Below are 17516 nucleotides of genomic sequence, written 5' to 3' on the forward strand. Positions count from 1 at the left end.
TAAGCTATATAGAATTGCTTATAATCTCAGGGAGGGGGAAGAGAGGAGAGGGGGATAGAATTTGGAACTCAAAACTTTTAAAAAAAATTAAATCGTTTTAACATGTAATTGGGAAAAGTAAAATAAAAAAGGCATGTAATTGGGGGGAGGAGGAATAAAATATTGTTTTTTTTAAACAGGAAATAATGCTGCCTTTGTGGTTTAATCAGGTTATAGAGACAAATGAAATTAAAAAAAAAAGTCTTATAGAATGGGAGAAGACATAATTGCCAAGGAATTTCAAGTTTTAACAAATGTAGATCACTGGTAAAGAAGGGATGAGGGAATGATATAGGTCAAGACCTAGGAAGTTATATTAACAGAAGGGAAGTTCAGAGTTTAAGGTGGGTAGAGTAAGTGAGCATTGATAAGAAATTTCCTTTTGCTTCAAGTAAGACTGAAATATTGTGTATATCTATGAGATACCTTATGTATATACATACATACAACACATGTATACATATGTGTGTGTGTATATATATATATATATATATATATGTTTTATTTTAATTAGTATGTATTTTACAAAGTCTCTGGGATATAGTTACCTAAGAAAAAATGCAAAACCTCACATATTGTTTCATACTTGGAAGAAGTTCATATAAGTATTTTTTTAGTTTAAGGTTTAGCTTAAATGATTCTTGTGAAAAATACTATTATTCCTGTCAATTATTTTTTTCATTCAAGTTTGCAAGGGACATGCCTAATGTAAGTTTTCACCAAAATAATATACAGGGAGTAAGGCCACGCACCTCAGATTACAATTAATGTTAATGTGTTTCAGCCCCATTACAGTACTGTAATGTACTCAGAGTATTTATCCAACATTTCCATTGAGTGTCTGAAAGTGTCTTAACAATCATTTTCACATGCTGTTTTCTTATTTGTCAAAGTGCTGAACAGGCAGATAATAAATTATACAGGGCCTGTGGGGAAACTGAATTTCTTAATGACTCTGCCATATCAATTTAGGGCATTTCATGGGAAGAAATCAGATTTAATGGAAGAGACTTAGCTCTGCTCTATGTACCTGTATTCTAGACTGTCTTTTTGTCAGTTCTGTAGAAATGCTTTTGTCACAGCTTCATTATTAGTGCCAACACCCTTGGGCAATATAAACTCATGTAGCTATTTATGGAAAGGCAGTTAAGCTACACCTTTAATAATTGAATACTCAAAGGCTCTTTTCCTGACCACCTTAGCTGTGGGACATCTTTGGGATGACACATATTTCTATCTGACTTATAGCAGATTGTTGTTCTTCATTGTCTCAACTCTTCTTCCTAATAAATAGAATCAAGACATTCCCTGAAACTGAATGGTTACAAATATTTTCCATTGGACATTCACCCCACCCAATTATGTACCTATATTTGAGCATTTTAACCAAATAGGATATATAATCATTTTATAATTTCATATTTAATATCTTGTCATCTTGAAAGAATAAATGTGGCACATGGGTGTTTTGATACATTCAAGCTTTAAATTTATGATCATATTATGATTCATATGAAAAAGTCATAAAATGGAAAAGAATGCAAGTATAGGCCTGATATTAATTTAATTCTAGATCAATTCATCTTAAAAAAAGACTTTTTTGAGATGGATGGAAGAGGGGTTATTAAAAGCATGTTTATATTATATAATTCATAGGTATCTGTACCTGTTTTCTATATAGGCATACATACATACATGTGCATATATATGTAAACTATTTATCCTCTGTGTCTCTTCCTTTCTATCTATCCATCTACCCATCCATCTCTCTATCTACCTTCTCTATTTTCTAGGAGGTAGAGAATCAGATATGTGATTTCAATAATATAGGGAATTCCCACCGTGGAATTCCCTAACTGTCTATACCGATTCAGAGTGAACATTTTTCAGAAAGCATTGAAAGATTAAATGCCTTGTGCAGAGACATAGCTAGTATATGGCAGAGACTGTACTTGAACCAAGGTTTTCTAGGCTCTGAAGCCAACTCTTTATCTATTTATATCTAATACTGCTCCATTTATCTATCTATCTGTCTGTCTGTCTGTCTATCTATCTATCTGTCTGTGTGTCTCTAATTATATCTACATAAAATATATGTTTATAACACACATTATAAATATACATACATGTATGTATATATACACACATGTATGTATATATTTGTAACCATACAGACATTACAGACAATGTACACTTTCTTTAATCATTCAATTGATTAATCAATTAACAAATGTGCATTAAGCACCAAGAAATATTAAAAAAAACTATGAAGGAATCATGAAGGAAATTTTATTAAAAATTACTAAATAGTGCTGGTTATATGAGTTTACAGACATATAATCTGAGAACCAGAAAGCACCTTAGAATTAAACTAGTTAAAGCCTATGTATTATAAATATTTTTTAGAGTCATCACTTGTCCAAGGCCTCCCTTGATAGTATAAAGAAAATTGCATTATTATTTATTTAAATTTGGTTGTGGCTGATGTGTGAAAGCAACTCTCCCCCAAAAATACTGATTTTAAAATATTGAAGCTAAGTGGACTGACAACTTTTGGCTTCCAGAAGATAAATAACTAAATATTATGTATCCACAATGTGATAATCAAACTGATCAAAGAGACAGGAGAGTAGAAACAGAAGAGAGACTCCAAATGTAAAAGCTCCATTCCATGCCCCTCTCCCCGTAATGTATGTTCTCGCTTCTGTTCTCAGCATCTTTTTGCTTTTGGCTTTCTTTCTCTTCTCCTATTCATCTTTCTCTTCCTTCTCCCTATCACTGTTTCTTTGTTCATTTCTTCCCATTTTCTATCTCCTGCCATTTCATTTTTAAATTCTTTATGCCATCATATCATAGAAGTTTCTTAATCTGGAGATGGGAAATTTGAATAGAGTTTCCTGTAGAAGTAATATTATAAATAGTAACTACTTTCTTGATTATCCTATGGAAGTCTATTTTTCCATTCTGTATCTGATTATCATCAACAATTTCCCATTTTGCAACATAATATAATATTGATTATTTAACTTACTGTGAAGACAATTCATTATCTGGCTTCAACATACCTTTTCTATCTTCCCTTGCCCTCCCATATAGTGACACCTATATAAGCTTGCCTCAGTTAATGTTGTTTTGTGATGACATTGTTAATATATTTTAAACAAAGCCTACTATAAAGTTTTGAAATTATGATGTAACATTGTTTCTTTTTCTTTTCAGTGAACTTTTGTATTTATTTTTCCATTTGGCCAGTCCTGCTTTTTAAGGCATTCTTCTCCTCATTGGATTTTGTACCTCTTTTACCATTTTGCCTAGCCTGTTTTTTAAGGTGTTATTTTCTTCAGTATTTCAGTGCCTCCTTTACCAAGCTGGTGATCTGTTTTTCTTAATTTTTTGTATCACTCTCATTTTTCTTCCCAATTTTTCCTCTACTTCTCTTACTTGATTTTCAAAATCCTATTTGAACTCTTCCACAGTCTAACACCAATTCAGACTTTTTCTTAGAAGCTTTGGATATAGGAGTTTTGACTTTTGTTTTCTTCTTCTGAATATGTATTTTGAGCTTCCTTGTAACCACAGTAACTTTCTATGGTCAGATTTTTTTCTGTTGTCTGCTCATTTTTTCCAGCCTATTTCTTGATTGTAATGCTTTGCTAAAGTGGGGCTCTGCTCCAGGGTAGAGGGTGCATTGTCCAAAGCGTCAGGGGTTTTGTGCAGCTGTTTCCAGAGATACTTCTAAGGACCTCTAAGTTTTCAATTCTTCCAAGGTGGTATGATCAAAAGATAGGTGTGTTTACAACACTCTTGGCCTCTGCTCTGGTCTGTAGGTGACCACAAGAACTCTTTTCCTACCTGGAACTGTGACCAGGATTCCTCCTCTCCTGTGGCCACAAACTCTCTTGTGCTACTGCTCCTACTCACCCTGGGACTGCTACCCAAGACCCTGACCCAGATCTGAGTACAGGCAAAGCAACAGAGCTGTGCCCCCAGTGTTACCAATGAGACCCCTGTAATCTCCTTCTGACCAGTTGTTTGACCCCTTTGCTGTCTGAGTGTTGAGAGCTCCAGAAACAGCTGCTGCCCTTGCTGGTTCAGTAACTCCCAATGCCTGCTTCTGGTTTGCTGGTGCTGGTCTGAATTAACACAGCCTGCACCAGACTGTGTTTCACTCTCACCCTGGTGCAACCAACTTTTATTACTGATATTCTAAGTTTCCTTTGGCTGAAAAATTATTTCACCCCAATATTTTGTGGGTTCTGTAGCTCCAGAATTTGTTTTAGGGCATTGTTTAAAGGTGTTCAGAGGAATTTTGGGGAGAGCTCAGGTGAGTTCTTGTCTTTTCTCTACTATCTTGGCTCCACCTCTGATATAGCATTGTTTGACCAATTGCCTATATGCAAAATTTATGACATTGCTATCATGGAATTAGCTATTCTGTGGAACATTACTTTGCTTAAAAAATTCTATTTTTGTTGTTGTTTCTTTATAGTTGTTTTGTTTCATGGAACATACTGAGTTTATTAGATAGGTTAAGATAGGTTATACTATCTACTTTACTCCATGTTCTAATAAAATAGGATTGTTTAATTACTTTTATTTTCCTAACATAATCCTGGTCCTAAGGGAGCTCATATCATAGCCTCATCTATACATGAAATGTGTCCCCCCTCCTTTTCTTTCCCAAATCTGTCTATTAAATTTCTTCCCACCTTTCATGTCTGAGTAATTAAGGTGCCTTCTATTACATACAACCTTCCTTGATTTGCCCAACCAGAAGTGATCTTTTCCTCCTTGATTCTTTCTTTTCTTTTGTACCACTCCTATGTACTTGACACATTTTAACATGCTTAACAGGTATTTGTGAGCCATATAAGACTGCAAGCTCCATAGGGACAACACTGATTTATCATCTTTCCATCTTCTTACAAAAAAGACCTGTCATTGTTTCATTGTGCTATGCAAATGTCTTTACAATATAATGAAAATGGCAGTTTTTACCATGTTGCAAATACTTTAAGAATGATCCTGGAGATATGCTATGTCACTCTTAAGAATACAGATAAATATTATTTGCCTATATGAAAGGAGAAATCTTTACCAGATGAGCCCCCTGAGGTCTGTTTCACTATCATGATTGTTGATATCTGTATCTCAGTTCTCCACTTGGAGAATCTGACTAGGAAAGAACTAATAAGGAGAGCTAGATTCTATTCCTGGCTTTGCCACTCAATAGGTTTATGACCCTGGTTAAGTCACTTCTCTCTGCTCCATTTCATCTTTTATAAAATAAGCAGCTTGAATCAGATGACTTCTATGATTTCTTCTAAGTATAACCTTCTATAGCACCCCTATGATTAGCTTTGGCTGCAGACACATTCTATCTGTGTATTTGCATCAGATTGTCAATATTCCTCCTTTAATATTTGATTAGAGCTGCAGCTACTGTCTCCTAATTATTAATAACTAGAATATGTTCCCAAGGAACCTGGCATCAAAAATGCCATTATTTTAAAAAAAGTAACTGCACAGTACACACATGGACATAATTGAAGATTTCCTATTGTTAAAATTATTTGTATCTTGTGACATTAGACGATCATATTATCTAATGGTTACTGAACCAGCAGTGATTATTTTAGAAAAGATAAACTACAACTTGTTTCCTAGAAAGGTATTGGGGAGACTAGTAAGATAGGAAGCAATATAATCATTTGGAAAATGACAGTACCATAGACTTGACCCATAAATCAAACACGTTTATGAACCTGTAATTACTTGGATAGATGATAACTTGTCTTGAACTGGGAATGGAGAGAACAGTGTGTTTGAAGGTCAAGATGCTTGGAAAACTGGATTTTTTTGGCAGATGGGTTAATCATCAAGTTAATGTACGTCAGCCCAATGTTCCAATGTGCATTGTCCATATTCCTTAAATTAAAAAGGAAAAAAGAAACTTTTTGTGTTTCATCAATGATATTTTCTGCCAGATCCAAGATGCTCACTATTACTAATTTGTATTATCTGTATAACAAATTACCTACACAACCCTGTGAGACGATTGTTGCATAGCACCTTCCTTGAAATTAGAATCTTTTCAGTTTTTATTGGATGCTACAACCTGGAAACAGGATGGGAGAACATATCTAGGTTGCTGATGAACAATATATTGAAATTGATGAAACATATTGAAATTCAATATAATTTAAATGTCAGGACATAGCTGTGGTTATATAGAAGTTGGTGCTATGGGGATTCTTACTGTCCTTTAGTGCCAGGGAAAAAGAGAAAGATGTGGAAGACTTTTTAAAAAGCATATTTTTGACAAATAATAAAACTTAAATACTTAATAAGAAAAGAAAAAAAACATTATAAACTTAAATATAAAAGAAAAAAGAAAAAAATGTCATATGCAGAGCAGAACATAGGAGAAGATTCAGAATATATAGGAATAACTTATCATTTCAAGAAAGACTATATCTTAAATATTGCACATTATGTTGAAACCTATCCATTTTTTTCTTTGCTTGCTTATAGGTTTTCTTTTGTCCTCTGCTGTACACTTTGTACCTTGCTCTTTTTTCCCCTTCCCCCCTTCTGTGCATCACCCCAAGACTACAACTGAGCATAGATATATTTACATATATAAGTATTGATATATATATACTCATATACATATATACCTATACATAAATACACACACATATATGTATATATGTATTATATATAGGTATATATGTGTGTATGTGTGTGTGTATATACATACCTATACATATATATGTGTGTGTATATACATACCTATACATATGTGGGTGTATATATATACTTTCCCTAGGAGATTTTACTTCTAATCTTGTTTATATGTCTGTTCATATCTTTTTTTTTTCCTATCTCTCCTAACTCCTCCACTTTACTTCCTCTACTTTGCCCTCCTATTACTTAACCTACTCCTACTCCAGCAATCTCTCCCTTATCCTCCCATTCTCCTAAATCTAAACACTCTTTTGTACACCCTTTTGGTCTGTTGTGTTCCCCCTTCCCTCTAAAACTAACTCTCTTATCTTCCCATTAACCTGAATCTAAAGACACTTCTATATCCTTCTTTTAACCTATTCCCTCCCATGCCCCTTTAAAGATCCCTCCTTTATCCTCTCCCCCCTCCCTATCCCCTTAGAGTTTCATTTCTTTCTAAATTTAGAGGACTTATACTCTTCTAAATGTGTATGTATTTTCCCCTCTTACAACCGTTCCTGATGAAAGTAGGTTCCCAGAACTAACAGTCCCCCTCCCTCATCTAATTCTTCTGTGTTGGTTCTTCCTCTTGCACCTAATTTGTAAAAGATAATTACTCTTTTAGCTGTTGTTGATTCATTTTACTTTTTGAAGTCATATCATACTCAAGTCTACCTTATTTAATCCCTTGTGATTGGTTATTGGTATGTACCTTATATTTCTCTTGGCTCTTGTGTATTGAATCTCCTATTGAGTTTAGAGTTTGTTTGCTTGTGTTTTTTGCATCTTTTCTTTTATTATTTAATATTTTTAGTTTTCAACGTTAACTTCCACAAGAATTTGAGTTAGAAATTTTCTCCTCATTTCTACATTCCCCCCAGACCCAACATGGCATATTTTCTGATTGCTCTTTCCCTAGTCTGCTCTCCATTCTGTCACCCCACTCCACCCAACTTATCCCCTTTCCCCTTAGTTTCTTCTAGGCCAAGATAGATTTTTATACCCCATTGCCTGTATATCTTATTCCCCAGTTGCATGCAAAAATAACTTTTTTTTTGATTTTTTGTTTTTAGAACTTTGAGTTCCAAATTCTCTCCCTTCTTCCCTCCATACCCACCCTCCTTGAGAAGGCAAGCAATTCAACATAGGCCACACATGTATCATTATGTAAAACACTTCCATAATAGTCATATTGTAAAAGACTCACTCTATATCCCTCCATCCAATCCTGTCCCCCTTTATTAAATTTTCTCCCTTGACCCTGTCCCCTTTCAAAAATGTTTGCTTTTGATTACTCCCTCCCCTGATCTGCCCTCCCTTTTTGCTTTTTCTTTTTTGCTCATGATATTTTGTCAATGATCTGGGGGTTTCACAATTTAAGTACAATATTTCTGTGAGTTTTCCTTGTAGGATCTTTTTCAGATGGGGATTGTTGGAATTTTACCTGTTTTCCTTTTTCCTCTTGTTCTAATGCTTCAGGACAATTTTCTTGAATTATTTCTTGGATTATTGTATCAAGATTTTTTCTGATCAGAACTTTCAGGTAGTCCAATTCTTCTTATTTTTCTCTTCTTGATCTGATCTTTAGGTCTGTTGGTTTTTTACGATGTTTCACATTCTCTTCTCTTTTTTCATTGTTTAAGTACTTTTTACAAAATTCTTTATCTCTTATAATTTTGCTGGCTTTCACTTGCCCAGTTCTGATTTTCAATAAGTCATTGTCTCCCTTAAGATTCTGGATCTCCTTTTGTAATTGGTTGACTTTCTCATCATAATCAATCTTCTTGTTTTTCTTGTATTTTTCTTATTTTTCTTTTTAATTTTTCCTCAGTCTCTCTCATTTGATTTTTAAAGTCTTTTTTTAAAGTTTTTCAACGAATTCTTTTTGGGCAGGTGCCCATTTGACATTACTCATTGGAGTGGAAGAGGGTTTCTTTCCTTCAGTATCCTCCTCTGAAGATGAACCTGATCTTCTCTATTCCTGTAGTATGTCTCTACTGTTGGATTCTTTCTCCTTTGCCTGTACTTTTTATGGTAACAATTTAGTTTTCATAATCACCTCTAGTCTTTGGGGGACAGGAGATGGTGCTTCTGATCCTCCTTCAGTTTTGCCCTATGACCTTGAACTCAAACCAAGACCTCCAGACTCCTGTAAGTGCCCACACTCAGCCTACCCCACTGTTTCTGCACTCACCAGAGAGTGTACTGGTTCCTTTTTGCTCCTGCAGCAACCTGTAGCACAGCTGGGTGTAGTGCTCCTTGTCAGAAGTTCCTTCAATCTTCTCTTGCTCAGATGCCCAGCTCCTGTCACTGTCCTGGGGTAAAATCTCTGAGGCTAGGGCTTGAGGCTTGCTAATTATTGTTTAAGCATCTTGTCGCTATTTGTTAAAGTGGACCTTAGCCTGGAGGTGTTTATTCTTCACAGGGAGGAAATCTCATTCTGGGATTTTTCTTCAGGTCTTCTCCAATTGTCCCAAGAGAACCCCTGTTCTGCCCCATTCTTATTCATTTTCATGGCTCTATGTTCAACCAGAGGTGCTATTTTATATCTTTTGTAAAGGAAAATCTTGACAGCTTGAAATTTTCTGACCTACCCAGCCATCTTCTCAGAATCCTCTCCCCTGTAGTTGTCTTTTAACTGTGAAAGGGAAGAGGAAAAGGATAAGAAATCTAAATTTCCAAAATTCATTTTTCATTATTTTGTGGTGGTTGGTTCTTTCCATCTTCATTATTGTAGTAATTGTAAATACTGTTTTACTCTGTTTATTTCACTTCCCTTCATTATCTTTCCTCAACTCTCTATATTCATGACTTTTGTCAATTCTTACAACACAGTAATATTTCCTTACATTTATATACCAAAATTGGTTTCGCCATTTCTAAATCAATGGACATACTTTGTTTTTAGTTCCTTCCTACCCCTAGAAGTACAATCATACATATTTTACTGTATGGGGAGTCTTTTTCTGTCAATGATCTCATTGGGGTATATGCCTATCTAACCTTTTTGCCACCTCATTTGCATAATTCCAAACTGCTTTCTGTAACAGTGTACAAATCCACAGCTCCATCAACAGTGCAACAGTAACTCTATAAGATAAGTATTATCCTATAATTTTTTCTTGTCATTCTTTTACAGATGATAAATTTGGGGTTCATAGAATTTCACTGTGTAACTGAGTCACATAGCTAGTAAGTGTCAGAGTTGGGATTTGAACCCAGTTCTTCCTGGCTCCAGACCCTGCATCCTAGACTCTCTTAGTTTTTAAACCAGTCATAAATATTCATGATTTTACTTGAATGTTTTTGAATAATATGAAACTGTCAGAGCAATAATGGAGGAATATAAGCCTAGTACTGTAAACTGGAAAGAGCTAAGTGGACACCAATTTACCTAGGGTGCTTGAGGGGGGTAATCTTTCTTGGAAACAGGGATGATGGATGCCTCCAGGCTATTTCCTGTCCCAAAGTTCTAAGTAGTTATTCCACTTTCTAACATTTTCTTGGTATATTTCATTGCTAGTTACTTCAGCATATAAAAATATTTATCTTGTTATGCAGTAATTCTTCTTGAGTTGAACTATGCCAAAAATGTGGAAGGAGTGTTCTATCAAATTTCACAGTTGACTGGTTGTGATTCCTCCAAAAAAAAGTTTAGTTAAAAAAGATTAAGACAGATAATGCAAAAAAAAAAAAGAATAAAAAATCAAGTTCAGGAAAAATAAAAGATCAAAGGAGGGGTATTGACAGAAGCACCTGAGACCAGTCCTTTTCTCTCTTTATAAACTTAAAAAAATACATTTGAGTTTCTTTTCCCTTTTCTTATTATTTCTCCTCTTAATTTTTCTATTCATTTCTATCAAATCTTAAACTAGTTGGTCAACAAGTGTATATTAAGGACTTGTCACTGTAATAATAAACTCTGGGGATACAAAGAAAGGCAAAAACAGTCAGTGCCCTTGAGGAGCTCACATTCCAATGGTCAAAAATTAGTCATTCATGTAGATCGATTTTTGAAAAAATAGACTTTCATGAAATAATGAAGAGTGAAATGAGTAGAACTGAGAGAACATTACATAGAATTACAGCAATATTGTTAGAAGAATAACTGTGAATGATTAGGCTATTTTAACTATTACATGTATTCAAATCAACTATCCAGGACCCATGACCTATACTATCCACCTCTAGAGGAAAAGCTGATAAATTGAAGTATTCATAAGTATGGTTTTACATAATTTGAGTTTCTGTTTTTTATACACACGCATGCACACATATCTGTGTCAAATAGCGGCCTTCTCCATTGCAGCATGGGGACAGATGGGGATGGTTCAGAACTTAAAATGTAACAAAAAAATTAAATTAAATTAAAAAATTTAAAATAACCTGGATATTCATTGATAGTCACATCATTTCTAGTGTATTCAAATTGTGCAAACATAAGACAGTTACATTTATCATTAACCTCATCTCCCACACCCCAGTCTGTTTTTCATTGAAGTCATGAAACAGAGTAAAAACTTTTGGGTAAAAAATATGCATGGACTGGAAAGTCCTCAGCATAAAAGCAATTACCACAATGATGAGGCCCAGGAATGGGAACATTCACCTTGAAAGTTCCAGGGTTAAGATTGGTAGCATCTAACTACAAGCCCCTCACTATTACTGTCAAGATGGAATGATCCCTCACTACCATAGCAGAAGGGAAGCTAATGCTTATGATGATTTCACGCATTGGCGGAATGATGACAACAACAAATATAATGGCACAGATACTTATCATGCTTATCTAGCACTTGGTATTTCACAGTGTGTTTTCCTTATAAAAAATCTATGAGATATGTATTTCAAGTGCTATTCAAGCATCAGTCCAAGGAATTATTTTCAACCTTCATGTATCAATTGAGAGCATTGCTTTAAAAAAAGATTTTTAAAAATGCATTTATGTCACAGAGAAGCCCAGTGTTAAACTCCACTAAGGTTTGTGTCAGATAATCCTTACCTTCCTTAAAAATTTACCAGTTTGAAAAATAAATGCCTACAGATTGGATAAATTGTTTTTAATGGATTTATCATATAAAAGTCTCAACAATAACTTTCTGCCAAACATATCTTGGGGCAGCTAGGTGGCACAGTAGATAGAGCAGTGGCTCTGGAGTCAGGAAAACCTGAGCTCAAATTCTGCCTCAGACACTTACTAGCTGTGTGACTCTGGGCGAGTTACTTAACCCTGTTTGCCTCAGTTTCCTCATCTCTAAAATGAACTGGAGAAGGAGATAGCATACCACTCTAGTATCCTTACCAAGAATACCCCAAAATGGGGTCATGAAGAGTCAAGCGCAACTGAACCACAACAAGAGACATGTTTTGCTTTCCAAGTGCTTGGTAGAAATGAATGAAGGCCAGATTTTCTAGGATGCCAGGTGTTTCACCAACAGTAAAATTTTCATGATTTTACTTCCTTACTATCAATGTGAGAAAACAAATATTACTAATTAATTACTAAACATCCTTTTCAATATATTATAAAGATCATAAAGAAAACAACTGAAATATAATCATTTAGGTGTAACAGCAATGTACTTCAAAAGTAGCGTTAAAACACTAACATTTCAAACTGCTGCTCACAATCAGGTGGATGTTAGATATAATTCAATGTATGACATTTCAATCAAGTAAACATTTTTCTAGGTCTCTCTTGTATAGGACAAATTTATAGATGAATTCATAATAGAAAGTTAGAAAGTATCACACGACAAATGTTAAACAAAGTCCAAGTCCAAGTTAACTTTCAATTATGTTGTGAGGAGGTCTTCATATAAAACAGGTACTCAGCATTATGAATATGTACCTCTATGTATGGACACAATAAACAAATATGTTTGTGTTCTCAGATTAGGGATGATAACGATTACATGAATTTTATCTTTGTGGTGCAAGATACAGAGTCTAAGGTAAGTTGGTACATAAATATAAAAATCTGTTAAGACTTTAAGTTCTTTAAATGATAAAAGAAGTTCTTAACATCCTGCATGCTGACAACTTGGGATACAAAGCTATTAATTTACATAACAGCAAAATAACTGGCATAGGGATGTTGGCAAAGCAAACATTGCTGACTTACACAAATCTGTACCTATGTATGGGGAAACTTGGTGGCATAGTGGATAGAGAGCCAGACCTGGAGTCAGGAAGACCTGAGTTCAAATCCAGCTTCAAACTCTTACTAGCTTTATAACCCCAGGCAAGTCACTTAATCCCATTTACACCAGTTTCCTCATCTGTAAAATGAGCTAGAGACTCTGGCCCTTTTAGGCTAAGGCCTTTTTCAGGTTCTCACTTTGAGTGTGGTAAGGCCCATTCAGTGAATAGGCCTCTTTAAGAAGTGAGTCAATGGCTGACCCCTGTAATTAGAAAAAAGCAAACAAAATCAAACCGGGAGGGAAAGATCCTCAGGGCTGCTCCTCAAAAGAGAAACAGTTACCATTGATATTCACTCTGAGCCAGGAGAGACCAAAATATAGCCGTTAAGTGGAGCTAGGGTAGGGACATATTGTGGTACAATCTATGAGCTTCAGAGTGAAATGGGGAAAGAAGGAAGGAAGGAAGGACAGAAGGAAAGAAGGAAGGAAGGAAGGAAGGAAGGACAGAAGGAAAAGAAGGCAGAAAGAAAAGGAAGGCAGGAATCTAGCCAGTAAACCCCAAGTTAACTGGAGAGCTTCTGGCCATTAAAATTTACCTCCCTTTAGAGAGGAGAAGGAAAGGGAGAGGTTGAGCTGAGTTATCCAACTGGCTGGGTCACCATTCAGGCAGCCCAGACTACTCACAGGTTTTGGTCCTTCATTTTCGAAGATGACCATGACATCAGGAAAATGATGACATGACTTACAGTTGACTTTGAATTGAGTTAGAGAGGTCACCAGCCTCACTTTCGTCTCCAGAGCCATCTGAATCCAGTGGCCTGAAATACATCAGTGTGACTAGAGATGGCCCAGGATGCAATAGGAGACCCTGGCCCTTTTAGGCTAACTCCTTTTCAGGTTCTTACTTTGAGTGAGGTAAGGCCCATTCAGTGAATAGGCCTCTTTAAGAAGTTACATCCTTCTTGGAAGGATGTGTTCTATCAAATTTCACAGTTGACTGGTTGTGATTCCTCCAAAAGAAAAGTGATGTCATGATGTCATGGTCCTCTTCGAGAACAAAGGACAAAAACAAAATGAGCTGGATAAGGAAATGGCAAACCAATACAGTATCTTTGCTAAGAAAACCCTAAATGGGGTCACAAAAAGTCGAATATGACTGAAACCACTAAGCAACAACAACAAAAAAAATCTGTATTTCTATCTATGCATGTTTCTTGTTATAGACAGGGATATAAAATAAATCTATTTGGTACAGATAATAGATAGTCTTAAAGGTCTTAATGCTGTCTGAAACTTTAATAATACACAAGTATAAATGCTACAAACATTTAAAAATGAAAAGTTAATAATTTAAAATTTTAAAATATTGATATGCTTCTTAACATTCAAAATAATCACCATCTTGCAATCACATATTTTTGAACTTTGTAAAAATTTTCATCATCTGTTGCTCAGAGACTGAAAGTGTTGTGTTTGGAATTCTAGCCTTATAATCATCCAGAGAGTAAGGATTGATGTAAACATGTGAGTTCTAATGTGCCTGCATAAAAAAATTCTAATGAAAAAAAAATTCTAATGTAGATAAATCCCATGATTGAGGTGATCATGCAAGAGTTCCTCCTCTACCAGGCCAGAAGGGTCAGAAAGCAGAGTGTCATTCTGAAACTGTTGCAAATAAATGCACAATGATAGGGTGCTCCATCTTTTTAAAATAAAAATTTAAGAATTATTCAAAATTTATAACACTAATTATAAAAACAATTTACATAACTAAACTTTCAAATGTTTAATTTGTAAGTTAGCAGTATTTATACTTCTGGTGTTATTGAAGTTTAAATCAGCAATATGACTTTTGGGACACCTTGTATACATGTGTACACACAATTATTTTACATTAAATCATAGATTTAGAAGTTCAATGAAACTTAGAAATCATCATCATGCCACCTATTTTGGGGATGATTACTCTGAAAGCTAGAATGTTTAAGTGATGTGCCCAAGTTTATACAAGTCCCCATAACTCAGCAAAGTCATGATTTAAACCTTGTACACTTGACTCTAATATCTTGTACTTTTTTCAATACACTATAAATTTTGTAGACAAAGTAAATTAATAAGATAAAAATGCATGTGGATTTGCTATTTAAGAGAAGAAAAGACAGGATATTTGATGTATTTTAACTCATATTGCAGATATGGATTATTTGCTATCATTTGTGGAATTAGGATACAGTAGGTACTTAATATAGGGGCAAATTGTCAGTTAATGCTAGAGTAGCGCAACTACAAAAAGACATTTATCTTGGTAGGTATAACTAACCCCCTTCTTACTAACAGACTTTTTTTAATGAAATGAGTTTATAGTCTTGTACCTTGATTTCATCTATGCCAGTATCCTCCATTGTAGGAACTCCATCAAAGCAAGTAAAAAAAAAAACAAACTCAATTCCTAACTTTCAGTGATAAAGGAATGCTTAGGGGATTGAGAGGATTAGTGAGATGTTTATGGTCAGCAAGTAAGAATCTAAGGCACAACTTGATGCCAATTCTTCCTGACTCTAAGTTGGCTGTATTGCCACTATGCTGTCATTCATTGTTATATTCAGTACCATCTTTTACTTGATATTTACTATCATACAAAATCATATGAGATCTCTTAAATGTTTTAAATTCTTTAAAAATAAATACATTCTATTAATTAATGATATATATTTCATTACTTTATTTCTTATACGTCGTTTCCTTCAGATATTTTATTCTTTATACTTAGAATTCTTCCAAACTTTCATAAGGTATTACAGTTTCGGTCTCATAGCAGATGCGTTTGTCTAATTATTTCTTATCTTTTATTTTGATTCATAATCTTGTTCACATTTGCTGTGGAGATTTTAGAAATCATCTAGATTGTTTGGTACAGGAAGGAAATCAACCCTGGTCTGCCTAATTACCTTTACTTTTAATTTTTTGGATGCTGGCTCATCCTGACATCCATGAGGATTTTTTTAACCCTTTCTATGTACAGCCCACTTATTCTCTTCATTGAAACTCATTCATTTAATAACATTTTTAATTAAAATCTGGATATGATTATCTGTGTTCAAGAAACAAAACATGTTTGACTCAGCAAGACCTTTTGGTTAAATCTACTGGGAAAGACTTAGTTCATTAATGCCTAAAAAAAGTTTGAAAGAGGTAGATGTTTGATTTACAATAGCAGGCACTCTTTAAATCCCCAAGGTATTGATTAAATGAGTACTATGTTTAAGATTCTCTTCTAGTTGCTGGGGATGAACAGCTGGGGATAACCTGAAAAGCAAGTCACATCCTGTCCTCAAAGACATTGCAATTTAACAGGAAGGATGTTATACTTGAATCTTGAATTTTGTACTTGAATCTCATCAATTTAATCCTTAATTGGAGGGCACCCACTCCATTACTGGAAATCACAACCTATCAACACTTTCTCACTCTGTGCAATTCTTGTTCACATCCTATAAACAAATACTACACAGAAGTCCAACCAATTTGCTAGTGATAACATGGATACCCAATAAGGCAACAGAGCTGTGCATCATTTATCCCTTAGTCTCCCTACATGAGAGAGCCTCTTTTTCCAATCAAATAATAAAGAATAATTTATTAATTTCTACTATGTGCACATTATTGTACAAGGCAAGGCGGTTACAAAAAAAATTGTGAAAATCCCTGCCTTCAGCACCATATAATCAATCAAGAGGAGACAACATGTTGTTGTTTTCATTGTTGTTGTTATTGCTGCTGCTCAGTCTTTCGTCGTGGCAAAAGCTTCATGGCCCCCCAGACCATAGTGTCCATGGGGTTTTCTTGGGCTACTGGAGTGGTCTGCTATTTCCTTCTCTGGCAGATTAAGGCGAAAAAGAGGTTAAGTGACTTGCCCAGGGTCACACAGCTTGTCAGTGTCTGAGGTCATATTTGAACTCAGATTTCCCTGACTCCAGGCCCAGCACCTTTATCCACTGAGCCATCCAGCTGCCCACCCACGTGTGTGTGTGTGTGTGTATACATATATATACACATATGTATATATGTATATGCACATACATATATGTGTGTATCTACACACATGTATGTATTATATGTATGTGTGTGTATGTGTGTATACACACAAAAATAATTTTAGGGACAAAGCACTAGCCCCTAGAATATCATAAAGGCTTCAAGTAGCTTGAATTGATCTGGAATGAAGCTAGGCATTCAAAGAAGCAAAGGGGAAAAGATAGGACATTGCAGGCTGAAAGAAAGCCAATATAATGTTATGGAAATGGTAGATGAAGTATAATGTGTGGAGACCTGTAAGAAGTCCAGTATGTTTGGGCAAGTGTTCTGTAAGTGGGAGTGATGATTTGTATTAAGGCTGAAAAGATAGAATGAGGCCAATGTTCAAAAAGTTTCTTTTATTTTTAATTTGGACATAACAAACACCAAAAAGTGGACATCTCTGTATACAGAAAAGGTCTATCTATGAAACTGAATCTCAATTCACAGACTAAATCTGTATTTTTAAATTTATCATCCGTTCAAAAATGTTTTGAAACTCTCCTCATTTTCTATACCTCCTTCCAAACT

This window comes from Trichosurus vulpecula, chromosome 6 (assembly GCF_011100635.1).
Source record: "Trichosurus vulpecula isolate mTriVul1 chromosome 6, mTriVul1.pri, whole genome shotgun sequence".
Lineage (NCBI taxonomy): Eukaryota > Metazoa > Chordata > Mammalia > Diprotodontia > Phalangeridae > Trichosurus > Trichosurus vulpecula.